At 34.1% G+C, this 16,581-nt stretch overlaps 1 protein-coding gene across 3 annotated transcripts in view; it reads right to left on the bottom strand.

Moving 5' to 3' along the window:
- HCN1 (hyperpolarization activated cyclic nucleotide gated potassium channel 1) overlaps window positions 1-16,581 on the bottom strand; it is a 479,788-nt gene that overhangs the window by 63,727 nt on the left and 399,480 nt on the right. The gene's annotated exons all lie outside the window — the stretch shown is intronic.

The following is a 16,581-nucleotide window of genomic DNA, read 5'->3' on the forward strand; positions in this document are numbered from 1 at the left end:
AGACCTAATTGTAAGACTGAATATAAAACTCCTCAAAGAAAATATAGGGAAATAACCTTCAAGACTTAGTCATAAGCAGTAGATTCTTAAACCTTACACAGAAAGCACAAGAAATGAAAGAATAATTGGGTAAATGGGACATTCTCAAATTTAAAACACTTTCGTGATTCAAAGGACTTTGTCGAGGAGGTGAAAAGGCAGCTCACTCAATGGGAGAAAATATTTGGAAACCTGATATCCGGTAAGAGTGTGATGTCCATGCTATATAAAGAGATCATATCAATAAAAAGCAAGCAATCCAATTAAAAATGCACAAAAGCCTTAAATAGACATTTCTCCAAAGAAGAAATACAAATGGTGAAAGAGGACACAATTAGGGAAATGCAAATCAAAACTACAATGAGATATCATCTCACACCTAACAGAATACCCATTATTAATAAAATCAATAAAAAGCAAGCAATCCAATTAAAAATGCACAAAAGCCTTAAATAGACATTTCTCCAAAGAAGAAATACAAATGGTGAAAGAGGACACAATTAGGGAAATGCAAATCAAAACTACAATGAGATATCATCTCACACCTAACAGAATACCCATTATTAAAAAAAACAAAAAAACAAAAAAACCCAGAAAACAATAAGTGCTGGAGAGGATGTGGAAAAATAAGAACACCCATTCAACCATTCAATGTTTGTGGGAATGTTGAATGGTGCAGATTGGCAGTTCCTCAGAAAGTTATATATAGAACTGCTATATGATCCAGCAATCCCTCTACCAGGAATATATCCAGAAGAACTGAAAACTGATGCGAACAGACATTTGCACACTTATGTTTATAGTGGTATTATTCGCATCTGCCCAAACATGGAAACAACCCAAGTGTCCATCAACCAATGAATGCATAAAGAAAATGTGGTGCATACATATAATGGAATACTAATCTGCTATAAACTGTGTGGAGGAACCTTGAGGATATTAAGCTGAGTGAAATAAACCATACAAAAAAAGACAATGCCAAAGAAGGTATTGTGTTAATAATAGGGGGGTATGGAAAAAATATACCAAATGTATGCTATTAACCATAATTAGTGGTAATAGTCTTATAATGATCCCTCATAACCTGTAACAAATGTTCCACAACAATGTAGGGTGTTAGTTGAGGGGTATTGTATGGGAATTCTGTACCTTATGCATGATTGTTTGTAACTTCATAACTTCTTTAATAAAAAATATTTTTTTTTAATGAGGAAGCTGAAAAAAATGAGTCAAAAACCTAAACATAAAAGCCAGGGCCAAAAATCTCCTTGAAAATAATGTAGGGTAACATCTTCAAGATCTTATGGTTGTGGGGTCTCTTAAAACTTACACACAAAGCATAAGCAATGAAAGAAAAAATAGATAAATGGAGTCTCTTCGAAGTTAAACACTTTTGTACCTTAAAGGACTTTGTCAAGAGGATGAAAAGGCAGCTAGTGAAAGGGAGAAAATATTTGGAAATCACATATCTGACAAGGGTTTAATATCCATGATTTATAAAGAGGTCCTACAATTCAATTGAAAAAAGATAAATGACACCATTAAAAATGGGCAAAAGACTTGAATAAACATTTTTTCAAAGATGAAATACAAGTGGCCAAAAAACACATGAAAAAATGTTCAGCATCATAGGGATTAGGAAAATGCAAATCAAAGCTACAATGAGATATCATAACAACACATATTAGAATTTCCACTATTAAAAAAAAAATAGAAAACTGTAAGTGTTGGAGAGGATGTGGGGAGAAAGGAATGCTTATTCACTGTTGGTGGGAAAGTAGAATTGCACAGCCACTGTGGAAGACTATTTGGTGGATCCTAAGGAAGTTACATATAGCTCTGCGATGTAATCTGGAAATATCACTACTGGGTATACATCCCAATTGTGGCATTAGTCACAATTGCCAAAAGATGGAAACAATCCAGGTGTCCATCAACTGATGAATGAATAAAGAAACTGTGATGTAAACATAAGCTGGAATATTATTCAGTTGTAAGAAGAACTGAAGCTGTGAGGTATATGACAACATGGATGAACCTGAAGACATTATGTTGAGTAAAGCAAGCCAGACACAAAAGGACAAATATATGATTTTGCTCTTATGAACTAAATACAATGAGCAAACTTATGGAGTTAATAGTTAGAATATAGGTCACCAGAAGATAGAATAAGTTTTCAAGAATGGAAAGCTGAATATTAATCTGTGCAGAATCCATAAAAAAATGTTTTTAAAGGTTTGGAAATGATTAAAAACGTTGGAAGCACATTATAGTGTTTGTAATTAGCAGTGCCAATAGATGGGTATGACAGTGATTGAAAGGGGAAGTCTAAGATAGTGTATATTACTAGAAGGAAAGCTGAAAAATGAAACATGGGACTGTATAGCCTAGGGAACCCTCTTGTGAAAAATGAGTATGATTAATAGTATATGTATAAGAATGCTTTTCCCTAAAACAGAAGAAATGTATGTTAACGTTATAAGATGTTAATAATAGGGTGATATTTGCGCAAAAATACAACAAAGGAAACTATGGACAGCAGTATATAGTAATATATTAATAATTTTCCATCAATGGTAAAAAAGGAAATGTTCTATGTGAAAGGAGCTAAATAAAAAGTACTATATATTGTTTGACTCCATCTATACAAAATATAAATACAAATAAATTATAGAGATGGAAATAGATTAGCAGTTATGAATGGCAGGGGGAAGGACAGAGAAATTGAGAGGTAACTAAAGAGTAGGAGACTTTTCTTTTTTGAAGTAATGAAAACACTCTAGTATTGATTGCAGTGATAAATGTACAATTCTGTGGTTATACCAAATGCCACTGATTGTACAATTTAGATGAGTTGTGTGGTTTATGAATACATATCAATAAAATTATTAAAAAAAGAATACAGGAGAGATAACATCATTTTATACAATTCTAGATACAAATTCCCTTATAAACTTACTTCACTTCATTCTTACAATAAGTTAGAATTGCATTGTCCAATATGGTAGGTATTTGTCACATGTGGCTATTGCAATTTCAATTAACTGTAACTGAATAAATGAACAATTCAATTCCTCAACTATACTAGCCACATCAAATGCTCAATACCACATAAGGTTAGTATATACTTCATTGAGTAGTGTTGAATATGGAATACTTTATCACCACAGAAAGTTCTAAGGGACAGCATTGATCTAGATTCTAATTTTCTAGATGGCAGATCTGATCCCTACCATAGTGAGATTACTTTAAAATTAGAAAGAAATTAATTTAAGAATTTAGTAATACTGAATATCTAAGAAATAGGAACAGCCTAGTGTTTGAATTGGTTTACAATTTTATAATTTTTCATTACTATTTGCATTGGTTTCCTATCTTGAAATAAAGACAATGAGCTTAACACGGAGAATATCACGAAAGTGGATGGGATACTTGTCTGCTTTTCTTATTTTAGGGCTGGTGAGAAAGTAGAGGAAGACACAGAAATAAAGAATAGAGACCATCCCAAAAAGCAGAGAGTATCTACAACAGCAAGCAAGACAGTTCCATCCATCTTCCCCAAGGGATCTAAACCCCCTCTCAATTACAAACAGAGTGGACATTCCCATCCTCAAATCCTCAAGATTGAGGAATGAACAAGCATAAGGGGAGAATGCAACTATGGACTAAAGTAGATATTATTATTCTTGCAATGGAAGAACTTGTATCTTTGATATAAAGACAGTGGCTACCAGAGTTTGAGAGAGGAAGAGGGAAGAAGAGGTATAACATGGGGGCATTTTTGGGACATTGGAATTGTCCTGCCTGATGTTGCAAAGACAGATACAGGCCATTATACAGTTTGTCAAAACCTATACACTTCTGCAGGGCAAACTACAATATAAACTATAGTCCATGGTTAGTCGTAATGCTTCAATATGTGTTCATCAACTATAACAAATTTACCATACTAATGAAAGATGTTGTTAATGGGGGAAAGTGTGGGAGGAGGAGGGATGGGATGTATGGGATTCTTACATTTTTGATATAACATTTGGAGGGATGGGATGTATGGGATTCTTACATTTTTGATATAACATTTATGTAATCTAAAGCTTCTTTACAAACAAGCAAGCAAACAAACAAAAACCCCAAATGATTTACAATTGCTGTGGGAAATACTTCCTTTTGATAGGCTTGTTTCACATTACCAGAATTTACGGGACAGAAAGACATGTTTGAAAGAATGATTAATGGACTGAATCCATTAGAATACTTTGCTGTGGAAAAACAAACCGCTAGGAAGAAAGTGGATGAGGTTAGTAATAAAAGTAGAAAATGTCATTTTAGAAAAACAGAGGGTTTCTTTTTATATCATGAACTATTGATACCAAGATATATTATTAGAAATTTCAGTAAGATATAGTAACAGAAAACAGATGGAAGGCTTACCTCACTCGATGGATAATATATTAACAATAGGATTACTTTAATAATAGGTTCAGCCAGTTCATATGCATAGATTACAAACAGGTTTAGCAAATGCATAAGTAAGAGGGCCATGGATAATTTTGAAGAGAAACTAAGACTTAGCTAATGTTTGAAGTTAAAATCCTGGAGACTAAGCCTGCCCTCTCTCAAGGAGGCAATGATCTATGGTGGGAAGAACATAGGTTTTCGGTTCAGATTCACCCCTGAGTTTGAAACCTGATTGCTGAGATCAGCTCAGCAATAGGTTGGCTTGAAGGGAAAGCAACGCAAAACTTTATGAAATAAAGGACAGAGAGAAAGACACAAGAGAGGAGATAAAGATGGGACAAGGGGACTCACAGTTTCTGGAACTGAGAGCCTCAACCCTAGTTTCTACCTCGTATTTATTGGAAACTACCAAGCAGCTGTTTGCTATCTGAACTGCAACATCATCTACAATAGGGAACAACTGCAACATCTACAATAGAACAGGTGTAAAATTTACAATAAGGAACAGATCATAGAAAGTTCAAATACAATTCAAACTATATTTCCCACACCTGATTTTGGCTTCTTTCAGGTACGTGGGCTTGGCCATGTTATTTAACTGCTCTGAGTCTCATTTTCCTTACATGTAAAGTGTGGACTATCAAATTTACCTCACAGAAGCCAGGAATGAGTCCAGGAGCTGCTTTTGCTGTAAATAAGAGCCTCATCTTTTAATACTGCTGCAGGCACTCTCTCGCCATTCATCTGGCCTGAGACTAGAAGGACAAATATCTTTAGGCCCTTTTTACCATTCATATCACTCTCCACAGGGGTCCTGGGATTCCCAGGTAATCCAGCATGCTTATGCTTGGACTCTAATCCTCATTATCATATGACTGTATGGGCGGGGATGCTCTCCTTATCCCACTTCCTTGCTTTTTTTTCACTGTGAAGCATTTATGACATCCGATAACATGGTTTGCTATTTCCCGTAATTTCTAGGTTTCTTTATTAAATTTTCTTTCCAAAATAGAAAGGCTCACTAAAATTTTGGGGGAATTTTGTTTGTTTTCCTCACTGTTATATTCCCAGGGCCTATGAAGTGCCTAATACACAGTAGGCATTTATTCTATTTATTTTCTCACATTCCCTCCCCTAAAACATTACTTGGGACCTCTCTTGGTGAGAATACCAAATGAGATGGTGCATGAGTTGATCTAACACCACTACTCCCTCAACACTCAGTCTCCAAATAAGAAAAACAAACCCTCTGGGTTTAAAAAACTTGTATAGATCTAGAAACATACTCTTGTGTTGTTGTAGAAATAAATTATGTCAGGCACAGAATGAAAAAATGAGTCTGGTCTTTCTTTGAATAAGTTTCCTTATGTCATTATTTTTGGTCTCACATTTAGTTGGAGTGTGTTCTATACATGGATTATGTTTATTTAACTCAAACATTTTAGAGGAGTGATATGGTTATTATGAGTTGGGGTTAGAAATCCTCAGTTAATCCTTGACTCTTCCTGCTTAACAGTAGCATGAGTTTGCCATGCTCAACTGAATACAAATATGAAATTGTACAATACAATAAATCTCATTTACTCTCATCTTTTTTACCCATAACATTCTTTAATATGACTAATCTTTTAACATTTTGATGACTTAATTCTCCTATCCAAATAGATTTGTAAACTCCAAAGGTCTAAACAAATACTCTGATATTATTAGATTTTAGTGGTCTTACATTATCTTCTTTGGTGTTTTCCATATCAGCTGGATGTGGAAAATAACTGAAAGTAAGACAAACCTATTTTTTTCATAAAGAGCCCACCTAACTCTGGGGCTTCCAGTACCTTGGAGTTTACCAATAGTCATCTCACTTTACCACAGCAGAGATATGAACAAGGCTAAAAACTTACGTCTTGCTGAAGTAAGTTGGGTCCAATAAGTAGACACTTACTTCTTAAATAAATAAATAAATATAGAGGAAATATTTGTAATATTGTTAAAATGTGGGATAACTTCATTGATAAATGTATAACATTAAATATGGGAATGACAATGTAGATTACAAAATTTGGAAGTACCAAGGAAAAATATTTTCTGTATAAAATTACATCTGATATTGTAATTGTTTAGTAATTATAAAACATATTACTACTCTTTTCAAATAAGCCTTATTTACTACCATCACTTTTACCTATAACACTCTTTAATATGACTAAATCTTTTAACATTTTGATGGTTTATTCTCGTATTCAAATAGATTATATGTATATCTTTCTTGCCCACAATATCCTCTCCAAATAATTCCATTTAAATTGTAAAAAATCTAAATAAAATATAACTCATATACTACACAGTAAATCTACACTGAAAATGGAATCTATATAAAAACCCAATGAGATTTTATCATTGCCATATAATGATATTTATGTGTAGCCATAATTTCAGTCATCAAAAATAGAGATTAAAAGTAAATATACTACATTTTAACTCATAAAGCTGAAGAAAAAAATAAAAAACTAAAATCTAAAATAAGTGGAAGGATTTCCTAAACACAAAAATACCCAGAAATTAGCAAAATAATAATTAATAGTAAAAGCTATTTCTTTAAAAATACCACAAAATAACAAATGTTTAATATATATCATAAAGAAAAAAATAATAAAAAAGAGCAACATTAGGAAGAAAAAAAGACAAATTGTAGATGTATAAGTTTGAAAAAATAAGAGGGGACTTCTGGCTTTAGCTCTGACATGGATGTCATTACCTTCATTCCAAAAAGGTTCTGATACGGGCTATGTGTGGGGGCTATGCATCTCTTCCTGTACAACCTGGGCTGTGTGTGTCAAACAATAAGAACTGCAGCCCCACCTTTCATAACCATGCCATCCACTCCAGTCCCGGAAAGCCAATTAAGTGATATGGGCACTATAGACTTTGGGTATTCAGGGAGAATGCAAACTAAATATGTTAATGCAAGTTTACTGGGAATGTGGGGAATATGTGTTAATTCAAGCTTATCTAGTCTCAAACAAAGCACCATTTGACTCCTCACTCTTATATCCTCTGTATAAAAGGAACTCAAAAATCCTATTCTGGGCTCCGGTTTTTGAACAGAAAAGTTCCTGAGCCTGACCGGTTGTTAATTAGTTTTCCTTCCCAAAATTATTACTGAGTCCTGGTCTTCCATACGGGAACATTGACTCTCTCTGCTTCCACAACATTTCAACCAACAAGAAAGGGGGCACAGACTGGAAATTCCTTACTTATCTTGGCCCCATCAGAGAACTGAGGTCCAGAGCAAATAGCCTTCCAGAAATCTGGAGAGATAAGAGAGTTACAACTAAGATCTGCTCACATGAGAAGCCACTGGAGCCATAAACTGGTTGGAACACTTAAATGGTAATTTTGACAAATTGCTAAAGGCTGAGTATGGCTAGCATGAAAGTGAGAAACTCACAGGGGCCACAGTCTTAAGACCCCCACATTTTTGTGGACATTACCTCTAGGAACTCTATCAGGATTTCATAGGGAAGGTTTGAGAAAGATTCTCTCCAGGCTCTGGCAGTGAAGAGTAATTCTCATGAAATACACTCAGAGCATTCCATTATAAAAGCCTAATCTCCAGAGAGAAAAACTTTACCAGAGTCTTTCCCCAGAGCCTTAGGAGAAGGGCATTCCTCTTATTGCAGCCCCCTTTGGCCTTCCTGTCTCTTCTAAATAGGAGAAGGGATTGGAGGGAATAGCTAAATAATAAGAAATACTGGTGAAGACCACAGGCCCAAGACAGAGACATAAGCCCACTAGAAGACTGAAAATAAATTGGAAGATTATGGAATGCTTCCCCTCCCATGTATCAACAAGTCTCTGGTATGATAACTGGATTACAGCAAAAAAGAGCTGTAAGATACAGCATCTCCGACAAGGAGTACTTAAGGAAACTAAAGCAAGGACCTAGTAGAATTTGATGCCTCTGGTCTCCATAGTATTTGACAGCAAAAACAAAAATAACAAGGCATACTAGATGGATTTTGGGAGATGGAGGAATAGTGAGGTCCAGGACTTAGTCCGTCCACCAGGTCTACTATTAAACCAGCAGGAACTATCTGAAACAATTATTTTGAAGCTCCAGAACCCAGAAGAACACTGTATGGCACCCAGGGAAGAGCAGGAAGAAGAAGGTGATAAAATATGGTAAAGAATCATAAATCACTCTCTTTGCATATGGGCTACCGGCACTCATCACCCATCTGACTGGTGATATAAAAATCCTCTTCCCCAAGACCAGCGGTCAGCACTGCTGATCACTGATCACAGCTTTTGATTAGCAACATTGGAATGCTCGCTCTGGGGGCAACTATCATTCAACCCGCCCTGCACAAAGGGCAGTGGCAGCCATTATTTCAACAAACCTTGGACAAAGGTTGTGTCAGAGGAGACTTAAAGCCTCCGGCCAATATGTATTTTGCCATAACTTAAAAAATTGTGCAGGAGAGAGTGTAAACTACAATGTAAACTATATTCCACGCTTAGTGGCCATGTTCCAAAATGTGTTCATCAATTGTAACAAATGTACCACGCTAATGAAGAATGCTGTTAATGTGAAAAAAATGTGGGAAGGGTAGAGAGTGAGGCAAATTCTTATATTTTTATGTAACATTTATGTAGTCTAAATACATATACTTTTAAAAGTATATTTAAAAATAAAGTCTTAGGGTGAACAACAACAAAAAGTCTCCATGCTTCCTCCAGGCTATAGGAAACAGTTAGTTAAAGGGCTGCATTTGCTGGACAGGACAAGAAAGTTCAGCTTCAGGGTGCCATGCAAAAAGGTCTTGGTGCCCTTCCTGATCCCCACCGTAGGGCACTTTGGACTTAGTCTGCACAGAGAAAAATGAATAAGCAATATGATGACATTAGTAAAGAGATAGAAAATAGCATAAGAATTGCTAAGAATTGGGGCACCACCAAATGTACCAATACAGAATGTGTCGAAAGAGAGAAAGTAACATTGTTCAAAGTAACAATGACAAAGAACTTCCAAAATTTGGCAAAAGATGTGAATATACATATCCAAGAAGCTGAGATAACACCAAATAAGAATAAACATGAAGAAAAAACACACCTGATCATATATTGATCACACTATTGAATGCAAAGGATGAGAAGGTTATGTAAGTTACATGAGAAAAGTAACGTTTTTATGTACAAGGGAATCCCAATTAGATTGAGAGACAATTTCTCACCAGAAACCATGGAGGCAAAAAAGCAGTGAGTTGAAATACTTAAACTGCTGAAAGACAACAAATGCCAACCAAGAATTTTATATCCAGTGAAAGTCTTTCAAATTTGAGGACAAGATTAATACACTCCCAGGTAAACAAAAGCTGAGGGAGATCATCACCTTTAGACCTACCCTAAAACCAATGCTAAAGGGATTTCTTCAGACTGAAATGGAAGGACACTAGATAGTGATTCAAAGCAGCATAAGAAATAAAAACCTGCTGTAAAGGTAATCATTTATCCAATTATACATGCCAATACTATGGTAGTGTATCCTTTGGTATGCAATGCAACATCTTATTTCCTACAGGTGCTAAAATGCAAACGCATAAAAAGTAAAGATAAATCTATGTTTTGGGGCATACAATGTACAAAGATGTAAGTGGTAACAAGTACAAAAAAAGATGGGGGATCAGAGGAGTGTACGTAAAATATATGTATATACTACTAAAGTTACGTTGGTACCAAATCAAATATGATTGTTATGTATTTAAGATATTAAATTTTAACCTCATGGTAACCAGAAGGAAAACAGACGAAAAAATATATCCATATAAAAAAGAGGAGACATTCAATATGGCACAACACAAAAAATCACATGAATATAATAGGCATTAATGTAAGAATTGAGGGCCTTTTACAACAGTGACTCAAAGAATCAAATATTTAGGAATAAATTTAACCAAGGTTATAAAGTACTTGTAATCAGAAAACTATAAAACATTGCTAAAACAAACAAACAAACAAAAGATGATCTAAATAAGTGGAAAGATATTCTGTGTTCATGGGTTGTAAGACTTAATATCATTAAGATGTCAATTCTGCTGAAAGTGATTTACAGATTTAACACAATCCCTATAAAAATTGCAATATCTTTCTTTGTAGAATTGGAAATGCCAATTATCATATTTATCTGGAAGGGCAATAATAGCCAGAAAGAGAAATAATGAAGTTGGAAGACTCTCACTTCCAGAATTTAAATCATATTACCTAGCTACAATGGTAAAAACAGCATGATATTGGCATATAGATAGACAGACTGGCTATTGGAATTGAATTGAGCATTCAGAAATAGAACCTCACGTCTATGGTCAAGTGATTTTTGACAATGCTGTCTAATTCTCGGACTTAGCTGGGTCAGGAACAGCCTAGTCAACAAATGGTGATTGGAAAACTGAATATCCATATCTAAAAGAAAGAAAGAGAACCTCTATCTCACACCTTATACAAAAATTAACTCAGAATGGACTAAGGACATAAATATAAAATCTAGAACTAAAAAACTCCAAGAAGAAAATTTAGGGAAACATTTTCAAGATCTTGGGGTTGGTAATGGTTTCTTGGACCTTATACCCAAAGCATGAGCGACACAATTTAAAAAAATAGATAAGTGGAACCTCCTCAAAATTATACACTTTTGTAAATTTTCTTAAGAAGGTAAGAAGACAGCCAACTCAAAGAGAAAAAAAGCTTTGGAAAATGCATATCTGATAACAGATTGATCTCTATGTTTAGGAAGTAATCACCAAACTTAATGACAAAATGGGAAGAAACCAAATTTTAAAATGGGCAAAAGTGGAAATACAAATGGCCAAAAGACACATGAAGATAAGTTCAATATCAATAATAGCCATTAGGGAAATTCAGATGAAAATTACAAAGAGATATCATTTCAAACCATACAGAATGACAATTATTTTTAAAAAGAAAAATGGAAAAGTACAAGTACTAGAGAGGATGTGGAAAAATAGGTGCACTCCCGCACTGTTGGTGGAAGTATAAAATTTTGCAGCCTCTGTGGAAGATGATTTGGTGGCTCCTCAGGAAAGTAAATGTAGAACTGTTATATGATCTGGTAATCCCGCCAATGGGAATATATTCAGAAGAACTGAAAGCAAGGGTATGTGCAGATATTTACACACTGATGTTTGTGGTGGCATTATTCACAATTGCTAAAAGATGCAAACAACCTAAGTGTCCATGAAGTGATGAATGGATAAACAAGATGTGGAATATTCATACAATGGAATATTATTCAGCTGTAAGAAGAAATCAGCTGGGGAAGCACTGGACAACATGGAGGAACCTTGAGATATCATGTTGAGTGAAATAAGCCAGACACGGAAGGATGACAATTGTATGGTCTCATTTATATGAAATAAATACAATGAATAGACTTATAAGGCTGTACTGTGAAGTGTGGGTTGATGGGAGATGGAATGTGAGAAGAGAAAGGGAAGAAGATGTTGGAAGTATGTAGAATGTTTAATAAGTTCAAGTGTAAAATATGCAGTAATGGATGGACTTAATGGTAACACATTATGATGTTACACTGTTGATTTATGGTTGTGATAGTGCCTGAAATGGGTAGTGCAGGGAGATTAATGTTAGCTGGGGAACAGCTGGCAGATATTATAGTGACTACACAACAATGATTTTGGCAGTAGATGATGATTGTGTTTAATAATATAAATACAGGAATGTACTTCTATTACAACATTGTGGTAGATAAGAAAATACAAATAATGTGGTTTATTGACTGTATTTAACAACAACATTGCAATGATTTTGTAGCAAAAGCAAATAAAGTACTATATTAATGCTAAAGGTCAAAAGAAGAAAAGAAAAACTATGGTGTATGGTTGTGTGATATGAATATGATTAAGAATTTTTCCTTCATTTTTTTTCATTAACAAGGAGACTTTGACTACATCATTTAACTAATCTGTGTTCATCTGCATATCTTTTCAAACACTAGAGGAACAATTGAGTTAGTAGTTAGAATGAGATGGGATAGAGTGCCTGGAAAGAACTTTATGGAGTAATGCTTCCATAACTAGCTGAGCTGCCATTTTCCATTATTTCACTTTTTAAATTTTGAAATAAAGTTTGAATAAAAGAATTGATGGGCAGAAAAGGTAAGATACATTCCATGTTCATGGATTGGAAGACTAAATATCATTAAAATGCCATGGTAGTTTGAGTCTTTTGTGAACCCCAGAAAATTATGTTCCTAAATTAAATCATTCTGTGGGTGTGAAGCTATTTGTAGGTAGAACCCCTTAATTAGCTTACTTCAGTTAAGGCCCATTTGATTAGATTACTTCAATAAGGCATACGCCAGGGAGTGTATTCATCTTCCTGGAGTCCTTTATAAGTGGGATGAAGCTGAGAGTAAAAAGTCTTCAGAAATAGAAACTCCCAAAAGCCAAGAGAGAAGGGCTCATGAGCCAGAAGTTGAAATCAATGGAACACCAAAGCTGAGAGAAAGCCACTGAAGCCAGAAGCTAACACCAGCATGGCCTGTAGGAGAAAGAAGAGGCAAGTAGACACTGCCATGTACCTTGCCATGTGTCTTACCATATGAGAGAGGAAACTAGGACTACTAGCAATCAATCCTTTGGGAGAAAATCATTGCCAGATGAAGTCTTAATTTGGACATTTTCCACAGCCTCAGAACTGTAAGCTTTAAGTTAATAAATCCCCATTGTAAAAGCCAACTAATTTATGGTATATTGCCTAAGTAAACTTAAACAACCAAAACAGATGTCAATTTCATGCAATTCAAATAGAAATTACAACCACCTTTCTTGCAGAAATAGAAAAGTCAAATTTCAAATATATATGAAAGGGAAAGGGGCCTCAAATAGCTAAGGCCATCTTGAAAAAGAAGAATGAAGTTGGAAGACTCACATTATTTGATCTTAAAACTTAATACTAACCCACAGTAATAAAAACAGCATATTATGGGCACAAGGATGGACATATAGAACAATGGAACAGAAATGAGAACTCAGAAATCAACCCTCATGTTTACGGCCAACCAATTTTTGACAAGCAGACAAAGACCACTCAATTGCAAAAGAATAGTCTCTTCAACAAATGGTGCTGGGAAAACTGAATCTTCATTTGCAAAAAAGAAAGAGCATCCCCACCTCATACCTTATACAAGAATAAACTCAAAATGAAAGAAAGACCTAAATTTAAGAGCCAGAACTAACAAACTCCTAGAAGAAAATATAGGGAAACATCCTCAGTGCCTTGTGTTAAGCAATGGATTCTTAGACTTTATACCTAAAGTACAAACAACAAAAGAAAAATTAGATAACAGGGATATTATCAAAATTAAAAACTTTTGTGCATCTAAAGGTTTTATTATGAAACTAAAACAACAACCTACACAATGGGGAAAATATTTGGAAACCATATATCTGATAAAGGTTTAATATCCAGAATATAGAAAGAAATCCTTCAACTTAACAACAAAAAGACTAACAGCCCAATTAAAAGATTGGCAAAAGACTTAAACAGAGATCTTTCCAAAGAAGATATGCAAATGTCCAGAAAGCACATGAAAAACTGCTCAACATCATTAGCCATCAGGGAAATGCAAACCAAAGCTACAATGAGTTATCAAAAAAACAGAACACAAGTGCTGAAGAAGATGCTGAGAAGTAAGAACACTCATTTATTGCTGGTGGCAATGTAAATGATGCAGCTGCTGTGGAAGTCAGTGAGGTGATTTGTCAGAAACCTAATTATAGTACTACCATATGAACCTGCAATCTTCCTACTAAGTATATACCCAAAAGAATCCAAGACAGGCACTTGAAGAGATATTTGCAAACTGATGTTCATAGTGGCATTATTAACAATTGCAAGAAGATGGAAGCAACCAAGTGCCCATCAATCTATGAATGGGTTAATAAAACGTGATCATATACACAATGGAGTATTATTCAGCTGTAAAAAGGACTGAAGTCCTGATACAGGTAGCAACAGGGATAGACCTTGATGACATCAAGTTGGGTAAAATAAGCTGGATGTGAAAGGACAAATATTGTATGATCTCACTGATTTGAAATACTTAGGATAAACAAATTCATAGTCTCAGAATCTAGAATATAAATAACCAGGTGATGGGGTTGGGATAGGCAATAGGAAGTCAAGGCTTAAAATATACAGGATTCCTATTTGGAATGATGGAAATGTTATGATAATGGAAAGTGGTGATGGTAGCACAACACTGTAAAAATAATTACCAGCAATGAAATATATATCTAAATATGCTTAAAAGGTGGAAATACAAATTTTTAAAAAGCTCCATGAAACTACTCTACACAAATAGCAAACCCTAATTTAAACCACGGGTTATAATTAATAGTACAATTAAAAATGTGCTAATATGACTTGTAACAAATACTACACACCAATGCAAGATCTTAATAATAGGGGTATGTATGGGAATACTTTATTTTATGAGTGATCTGTAAACCCACAACTTCTCTAATAAATAAAAAAAAATAAGAAGGCTCGCCAAAATAAAAGGAAAAAAAAAAGACAGTCTGAAGAAGAAAGGGCAAAGCAAATATCAGAACTAGATTCAAATAAGACTCAGATGTTGGAACTGTCAAACAGGTAATTTACAATAACTGATTAATATGTTAAGGATCTCAATTAAAAAGTAGACAATATTAAAGAACAAATGTATCTTGTAAGAGATGGGAATTCCAGGAAAGAATTAAAAGGAAAGACTAGAAATTTAAAAAAACATTGTATCAGAAATGATTTTCTAATCAGTAGATTTCACATGACCAAGAAAGGAATCAAGTGTGCATGAAGATGCATTAAAAAGAAAGGTCCTAACTGAAGTACAAAGAGAAAAAAATAAAATAAAATAAAACAAAATAGAATATCTGAGAACTGTGGGACTATAATAAAAGGTGCAATATACACATAAGTGATATGTAAGAAAGAGAAGAGAGATATTGAAACAGAAAACTTTTCAAAATTAATGACTGACATCAAACCACAGGTTCAGGAAATTTAGAGGACACCAGGCACAAATAATATCAATCAATCAATAACACCCAGGCATATCATATTCAAACTGCAAAAAAACCAAAGACAAAAAGAAAATATTGAAAGGCTTTAAATGGGGGAAAAAGATCTTATCTACCAATAAACAAGAATAAGAATTACAATGTACTTCCTGTCAGAAATCATGCAAGCAAGAGGAGTGGAGTAAAATATTAAATTTTTAATAGAAAAAAATCCACCAACCTAGAATTATATATTCCACAAAAGGAGAAATAGAGACATTCTCAGACAAATAAAAAGGTGAGGTAATTCACTGGTATAAGATCTGTTGTGATAAAATATTTTCTTTAGGTACAAGGAAACTGATATAGATTGGAAACTTGGTTCTACATAACTAAAACAAGATCATTAGAGGAGAAATTAATGAAGTTAAAATAAAATCTTTATTTTTTAAAATTAATTGGCCTAAAAGTTAACTGTTATTTAAAGTAATAGTAGTAATAATGTATGGAATGATTTTAGTATCATAGTGCATAAAATGAATGGCAGTAATATACCAAGGGATGAAAGGGAGGAATTGGTTATTCTTTGTTATAATGTACCAGCCCTACATTTGAAGCAGATGGTGTTGTTTTAGGTTATATTTACATTAGTTAAAGATACAGAATTTAAACCAATAAATTATTTATAAAGAGATACAATTGAGTTGTTAAGATAGGAGATAAAATGAGATCATACAATATGTTCATTGCAAACTAGAGAAGGCAAAATGAAAACTTTGGCAACACATAGAAAACAATTATAATCATAACTGATATTAATCCAAATAAATCAATAATAATAAACATGAATCATCTGGATACACTTGTTAACATTAAGAGATGGTCAGAGTGGGCAAAAAAAAAAAATCTAAAGCCAAATTATGTTGTTTACAAGAAACTATTTTAAAATATAAAGATTCAGATAGGTTAAAATAAAGTGATGGAGAAAGAT

The sequence above is a fragment of the Dasypus novemcinctus genome, chromosome 2, assembly GCF_030445035.2.
Source record: "Dasypus novemcinctus isolate mDasNov1 chromosome 2, mDasNov1.1.hap2, whole genome shotgun sequence".
In the NCBI taxonomy this organism is placed as follows: domain Eukaryota; kingdom Metazoa; phylum Chordata; class Mammalia; order Cingulata; family Dasypodidae; genus Dasypus; species Dasypus novemcinctus.